Source organism: Cicer arietinum, chromosome 3 (assembly GCF_000331145.2).
Source record: "Cicer arietinum cultivar CDC Frontier isolate Library 1 chromosome 3, Cicar.CDCFrontier_v2.0, whole genome shotgun sequence".
NCBI classification, from domain to species: domain Eukaryota; kingdom Viridiplantae; phylum Streptophyta; class Magnoliopsida; order Fabales; family Fabaceae; genus Cicer; species Cicer arietinum.
The window spans coordinates 18,854,888-18,862,472 of record NC_021162.2 but is presented as its reverse complement, the minus strand read 5'-3'; positions in this window follow the sequence as shown (position 1 = coordinate 18,862,472).

The window sequence follows — 7,585 nt, the reverse complement described above, 5'->3', positions numbered from 1 at the left end:
ACATTTAACGAAATTAAATCAAATATCACAATAATATCAAATGCCCAACATTTAACGAAATTAAATCAAATATCACAATAATATCAAATGCCCAACATTTAACGAAATTAAATCAAATATCACAATAATATTAAATACCACACATTTAACGACTCAATCAACACCTTATAAGTATTTCTATTCCATATTTTAATCTCACAATTTCTATTTTGCATATTAATTAATTTATCACTCAAAGGGCTACTACCGTACGTAGCGAGCCCCGGATGAATCGTTGGGAAATACGGTTTTCCCGTTCATCTGACAATATATTATACTCATGAATTCAAACGCTCTCTCACCCCTTACCTTATTTTGACGCTTTCACACACGACTACGGTTCCACGAGCAAACAGCCTTTGTTCATTGACTCTTTGTCTTTCAATTGATCTAACTCGACAGTTTATGGGTAAACGTTAAAAATAAATTATGAGAACATCCTTTAAAAACTAATTTTGAAATTCGGTCAAGGAAACTTACCATAAATCCGAAAACAAATCAATGGATAAAATAACCATTTTTCACACGATCGTTTTGGCGTTGGTTTCACTCAAATCAGACTTACGATGAAGAAGAACGATTCAAACTAAGTAATTTAACATGCGGAGAAGTCGGATATTTTAGAGAGAAATTTGGATGATTAAAAATCTGAGGAAGTATGTTTATTTGACTACTTAAATGAATAAAATGACATACTGAAATTCGGACGAGAACGGAGAAACTTTTCATGAACAATTATCGATCGGTGTCAAACTATAGGTTGTTGTTGTGTTTCTCTTTGGTTTTACGGCTGCTGCAACTCCTTTCTTACTTTCTTATTTTTATTTTATTAACATAATTAGGGTTAACATAAATGGGTCAAGCCCATTTGTCCCTTATTTAATATATGTTTTGTTAAGACAAAATCTCAAATAAACGTTTTGATGATAATAAAACAATAGATTAATTAAAGATTATTAATCATGATTCTAAATGTTTTAATATTTAACATGTGCATTTGAGTGTGTTAAAACAAGATAGGAATCAAATATCACAAATCAAATCAAAGAAAGCAATTCCAGAAAACGCAGATTGATCTTGAAGCAGTTCTGGAAAACGCAGATTGATCTTGAAGCAGTTCTGGAAAACCCAGATTGATCTTGAAGCAGTTCTGGAAAACGCAGATTGATCTTGAAGCAGTTCTGGAAAACAAAGATCAATCCTGGAAACAATATTCATCCTATACTCTCATATAATCAACAAAAGATCCATCCAAGTCATATATGTTCCAGAATTTGAAGAATCAAATGTATGCTTCAATAAAGGCATATCACAAAGATCATTCTTCCTATAAAGCAAATGCAAGTACAAGACTACAAGTAGCAAAGTACACTACTGATTTGAACTATTATAAAGCCTGTGCACATAACAGAAAAGCATGTACTCAAGGCTGACATACTGACACAAATCACAGAGTACAAGGCCAGTTCGTCACAAACCAAAAGATCAATCTTGGATCGATCTTTTGATGCAGCTCATCAATCTCACTTTTGGCAGAATTTATCCAACAACTCTTTTATGACAGCTGGTCCCTTTCCAACAGTCACATGAGCTGTCATAAGCCTTCTTGGAGTCTATAAATGCAGCTGCAAGTTGAAGAACAAAACACAACAATCAACACCAAGCAAAAGATCAATATTTTCAATCATACTCAAGTGTCTCAAAATCTTTCTTATAGTTTGTTGTTTTGTTTTAATCTTTGTGTTGTAATCATTTACAACTGAGGTCTATTTACAGAATATATTTCTCAAACAAGAGTTGAGTAAATATCAAGATTCTAAATAGTCTCAAATCCATCACTTTGTAACTCAAGGTTGTTTTGTCAAATCTTGAGTAAATTGTAAAAATCCTTTCATGTTTTGAAAGGTAACTTGTTAAAGCCTTTCCAAAACAGTAAGGTAGAATTGAAGAAATCCTTTCTAGGTAGAAGGGTAGGAATTGTGTAAAGATCAACGATTTTACTGTTTTGAAGCAAACCAAGATTGATCTTTAACAAAACCAAGATCAATCTTCATTACTGCAAAGATCAATCTTGGGTTGAAATCTTATTTTAAAAACAGAAATTTTTAAAAAGGGACAATTATAATTCAAACCCCCCTTCCTTATAATTGATATTTCTACTTCATGTTTTACTATTATTATTTTTATCTTTCTAAAACAAAATTAATTGTTAGTTAATCTCATTTTTTTTAATACTCTTCAAAACATCATTAAATTTTCAAAACATTACTAATATTTCATAATTAATATATGCTAAATTAGAGTAATAAAGATAATCACTATAAAAAAAAAAACATATTACTAATAATTAAAACTCTCACATTCAAAATAATATCTACAATTATACTTATTTATCAAAATACTCACATGATAATAATACCATCATATTAGAAAATAGTCAAAATTATAAAATAAATAAATATTATACCAACACTCTATATTAATTACTAAATCATAATAAATATATATAAAATCACAATGTCATAAAAAGGTATATAAAAATAAAAGAAATCAAACACAATATCAATTCTATCTCAAGATATTAATTATAAAAAAAATAACTAAAAATAGAAAGTAGTTATAAATAATTGAAATATAACTACGTGGATACTTAATATCAGTCAAACGCACACAAAAATATTACATTAATTGGATACACGTATATACACGTAAAATCGCATAAAATCTTTTTCTTTAAACTATATATTACACTAAAATACTATTATTTTTCAAAAAAAAAAAAAAGATCAAAGAGTAAAATATAATATTTATTATTTATATCGCTCATGTAATCTAATATTTATAAAACTAGCACATCATAGAAATCATGCCTATAAGGAAAATTATTCATAAAACTAATCAACATATATTTTAAAATAATTTTAACACCAAATTAATTATCTAAATTCCTATTTAATTAATAAAATAGTTTAATATAAAATTTGGGGTGTTACAAAGGTTGATATGAACTAGGTGCTGTAAAACCAAGAAGGTTCTTTGTTTTGAAACACTTAGTGGAAAAAAATTAACAGTAGTGAGGACTGGACATAACCCAAGTTGGGTGAACCAGAATACATATTTGTGTGTTATTCTTTCCCTTATCTCCTTATTTATTAAGCCTGATTAATTACTTGAGTTAAAACATAAACTGAATTTCTATTTTTAAGCTAACCAAGAACGTTCTTCGTTTTTTGATAAAAACAAAAAACGTTCTCTATTTTCTGTTTTCTTAACCAAGATCATTTTGGAATTAAATCCTTAAGTTTTTCAAGAATTTTTAAATATGAACATTTACAATTCAAACCTCCCTTCCTTGTAAATTGACATTGCTACTTCAAGGTTGTGTGTTGGAGCGCAAGTGCCTGCACCTAAAGCGCATTTCTACAGGATTTTGACAATTTTTTTATGTCTAGGAGCATTGGAGCGTACGACATGCTACATAATGCATAAAAGTGTGTTTTCTTTCACTTTTTAGGTATATTTTTTGGTATTTTTGTACCTTAATAGAGAAAACTCATAGGAGTTTGGTTCTAACACCATTGAAGAAGTTTTATCAAGAATCATTGATGAATCTTTCTTGTAATTCTTCTTTAATCTCTATCTTTTATTTTTTTGTCATGAGCAACTAAATTCTCTTTGTTAGGGAGGTGTGAAACAAGATGAAACACTTATTTGTTTGATTTGATTTCTAGTTATATGGATGAGTTTATTGAATTATTTTTATTATGTATGTGATTAATGTTTTTTATTCCTTGATAAACTTTAAACTATTTTACGATTTGCATTTTGAAATGGAAATTGACTTTACGGTTGATTGAGATGAAAAATTCATGATGTTGTAGTATAGGGATGGATACAGGTTCATGAAACCAATTGAATTATTTGTAGAGATAATAGTTTAATAAGACAATTCTTGTAAAGTAAAACATAATTCTAATTTTTAATCTACTAAGTAGTTAGGGGTTACTTTGGAATTAAAGATTTTGTCACTAAGGAATTAGGGTAAGAATAGTAAAGATAATTCGATAATAATTTAATAAATGAATTCAATAACTAGGATCAAATTAGAAATCAATGTTGGATTCAAAGTGAAGTTCATCCATGACATTTTTCTTATTATAAAAGTTGAATATTATTACTCTTGTTAGTTTCAAAAATTATTTCAATCAATTCAGATACTTTTTGTTTAAAAATTAAACACAATTCAATAGTATAACGCAATATTTGAGTTAGATACTTGGTACTACTGTTTTATTATTTCTAGCAACAATTCAATATACTTACTCAAAAGTTATCATAAGTACTTAAGAATAAAAATGCAAAGTTGTAATTCGACGGAGATAAACTTATGATCACTTGTAACTTTGATTACCACATACTTTAACTTTATTTTAATTCATTTCTTTTGATTCAATTATCAATCACTTTAAAACTATTAACTTGTTTGATATTTGTGATTAATATTTTTTTTTTAAATAAACCATAAAAAACATAAAGCACAAAAAATATTGAATAGTAATTTATTATTAGGCCCATTATGACCAAAACTTTGTAACAACAACAACAACAATAATAATAATAATAATAATAATAATAATAATAATAATAATAATAATAATAATAATAATAATAATAATTATTATTATTATTATTATAAATAAACAATAATAATAATAATATGAACAAGAATAAGAAGAACATTAATAATAATAATAATAATAGTATTTGTTCTTGTAATCTCAAGTCATCCTTTATTTATTTATTTTATAGTATTTTATTTAATTTTAAATAAAAACTTGATTTTTTATGTCTTAAAATATCAACAATATTATCATTTTTTTTTGTAAAAATTTAAAAAGTTCATCAAATTTTTTAAACAAAATTCATAAAATTAACTATTATATTCAATATAATGTTGAGACAAACTTTATATTTAAAGTTTTGATGAAAATAAACAAAGGTTAATTAAGAAAATTTATTATGATTCTAAAACGTTATGTTAATTTAACATGTGTTTTTGAGTGGATTTAATTAAGAACAGAATCAAGCAAAGACAACAACAGGATTATTCTGCTTCATAACAGAGAATGATCTCCAGTTTCAACAATTGTCCATCACAGCATATTGGTCAAACTCTTTCTATCTCCTTGACAAGAAGTCTGCCCTGGAAATTATCAATATTTAATTAGTACATGGCAAGGAACAAGAAGGATTCATCCAAACTCAAAAAGGCTATTTGGTCTCAAAGATCAAAAGACTCAAAGACAGACAAAATTCATGACAGTTTGCAAACTCCAAAAATCAAATGTCAAGAAAGTTCGATCAATCTTGACATATGATAAGACAATTACAAAGGAAATCCAGAACGTTTAAAATGGGAACTCCAGAATGATTATTAAAGCTCAAGAAAGTTCAAACTGACAAACCAATAACGTTAATCATTCTCCGTTTTCTGCACAATGACAACAACTCTGTTTCTCTCTGATTTGATATGTAATTCATCTCCAACCTTCTCTAGCTACACTCAAGACTCAAGACAGAGAATGTACCATCCAAGATCAATGAAGAAACGTCAAGAACACTTTCTAAGAAAGGACAGAACTGCTTTAAATGCTAAACCATTAAAAGTCAAAAAAGCTATTTCAAAGAAGGATTATTTTTATTCTGAAATAATGTTTCAGTCAAAAAAGCAGAGTCTCTCCAACAGCTCTTGTACCTTCATTCAGTACATCTACAACCTATAAAAAGAAGGCCAAATCTCGATTCAAGGCAAGAAATTCACTTGCTTCGAAATCCATAAATCAATCACATACATACTTGAAATTCTGCAAAATAGAGGCAATCATACTTTTTGATTTCTGCAAAATAGTTGCTAGTTCATACTCATTTATTAGCTTGCGCAATTATCATTATATCCTCTGTAAAAGAGTCAATTCTCAAACAAGAGTTGAGAAATCTCAGATTTTGTTAAAACAATCAAATTGTAAAAACTCAAACTATAAGAGTTTCTTTATAGTTTGTTTTAAGATTACTTCCTATCAAGGTTAGATAGGTGCTGGTATTGTTTTCTGGGTGGAAAGCAATAGAGTTTGAAATAGATCAAGGTTGATCAAGACTAGGTGTTGTAAGATCAAGAAAGCTCTCTGTTTTAAACACTTAGTGGAAAATCTCACAGTGTGAGGACTGGACATAACCCACGTTAGGTGAACCAGGATAAAATCCTTGTGTGGTATTCTCTATCCTATCTCTCTATTTATCATACTGAATTAATTAACTAAGATAAAACATAAACTGATTTTTTGTTTTCAACTAATCAAGGAACGTTCTCTGTTTTAATACAAAAACCAAGAACGTTCTCAGTTTTCTGTTCTCATAACCAAGATCGATCTTGAGTTATTTTCTCAAGTTTTAACAGGAATTTTTAAAAAGGAGCATTTACAATTCAAACCCCCATTTCTTGTAAATCAATAGTGTTACTTCATATAATGCAATCAAATTCATAACTCAAATCTTCAAATAAATTAAAATTTGACAATTGTCTCTACATTAGATACGTATTTAAATTTATAATTTTAGTCTTTACAAAATTATCATGTAGTCAATTTTATTCTATATTGAAATGTCAATATATAGTCTCAACCTAAATTGTTTTACAAAGAAAAATTATATATTTTTGTAAGTATGTTTATAATATTAAAAAAGTTATTCCACAAAAAATGATTTCAAAATTCGATTTATGAATCTATATTATCATTATTTTTATGTTGAGTTTATAACATTCATATATAATTCATCTCATATCAATAACTTCTAAATTTTTGTTGAATTTTTTTTATAATATTATAAACATACTTGCAAAAAAATGTCAATTAAACATGTTTTGTTTCAACCAAGATTAAAACTAGTAAATGATAATTTTGTAGAGATTAGAAAATATAATTTATTTTACAAGGACTAAAAACGAAAATTAAAAACTTATTTAATGCAAAAAATTATTAATAGATCAACTTAAAACCATCACTTTATTTTGAACAACACCATACTAAAATAACTTTTCATTTAAGGTTGTGATATTTATACACCTCTAATTTTTCTACCGATACTCAACTCTTCATTATTTTTCTACTCTCTCTTTCTATCACATAGCTCACATTTCTCATTTAATCTTATTTATTGTATTACTTTTTATATTTCTTTTTCTCTCAAAATGTAAAAGAGGTGTATGGACGTACACCTATACTAACTTGCCATCATCACTCCAAACCATTAGTTACTTCTTCCAAGAGGCATGAGCAACAATTTATAGTGCATATTCGTTGCATCTCCTTCTCTTGCTTGTTAACTCCACGTAATCCTTAACAAGCACACACTTGGAAACACCTCCACAAAGTCCTCTCCAATTAGACCCCCAATCTTCCCACACGAGCTATGTCCAAAGACCTCACCATTGCACACTTCAAGCTATCCATCGTTGTCTTCCACCATGGCGGTGGCTTCATAAAGATCA